Source organism: Dendroctonus ponderosae, unplaced genomic scaffold, assembly GCF_020466585.1.
Source record: "Dendroctonus ponderosae isolate FM_Combo_2020 unplaced genomic scaffold, Dpon_F_20191213v2 Dpon_F_20191213_2, whole genome shotgun sequence".
Taxonomy (NCBI): Eukaryota; Metazoa; Arthropoda; class Insecta; order Coleoptera; family Curculionidae; genus Dendroctonus; species Dendroctonus ponderosae.
Genome location: NW_026018165.1, coordinates 12,855,132 through 12,855,818, shown reverse-complemented (window position 1 = coordinate 12,855,818; position 687 = coordinate 12,855,132). Strand labels below are relative to the sequence as shown.

The 687-nt window shown below is 32.5% G+C and overlaps 1 protein-coding gene across 3 annotated transcripts in view; it reads left to right on the top strand.

Moving 5' to 3' along the window:
- Positions 1-67: 67 nt before the first annotated feature.
- Positions 68-687, top strand: part of LOC109544675 — a 6,777-nt gene continuing 6,157 nt past the window's right edge. For 2 of the 3 annotated variants that reach the window (XM_048663941.1, XM_048663939.1), the window contains exon 1: positions 68-263. The gene's annotated coding sequence lies outside the window, so the exon portion shown is untranslated. The remainder of the gene's footprint in view (positions 264-687) is intronic. The other variant, XM_048663940.1, reaches the window with a different exon arrangement.

Here is a 687-nt window from a genome sequence, read left to right as displayed (position 1 = left end):
ATTTTTCACAATTCTGGTGATAATAATCCGAGTAGCATGTCCATTGTTGTATCGCTAAGCAACCATATTTATTATCAAACAAAACAAATGTGTACGTTGGAAAGCTGTCGTTTTTGAGTCTAATTTTACCAAAACACTTTCTCTATGTTAAGTTAAAAATCGACACTCGTGATGCTCTAATCAGTAGTATTTCAATCATTTAGATTAAACGTTTCGTTTTTTTGTGTAACCCTTGAGGTAAGGACAATACGATTTTATACAAGGTAAGCAGAACTATTTTGTTAGGGTTGATTTTATTAAAACTAAGATCGATATCTTTATCGACCTTATCCAATAGTATAATTGGATTCTTATCCAATAGTATTTATTACATTTATTATTCACCCCTTGACAAACATTCGCTCATTTCAATTTATTTTCATTGTCGATTTCCTACTAAGTAAGTATGTTGAGCGTGGTATTTAATACGGACTAGTTCAAATGAAGTAAGAAACGGTTTTTTTGCTTCAAACTGAGTTTACTGAATGCATTTTTATAATGTCAAACCGCCCTTTCGTCATAAAAACTTTCAAAGATCGTTTTTTAGAGTCTCTCCTGTTTTCAGGGCAATAAGCGCTTCAAATGTGGGCGACGCGACTACTGTTTCTTCGGTCTTTTACCTTTTTATATGACCGTATATCATTCATT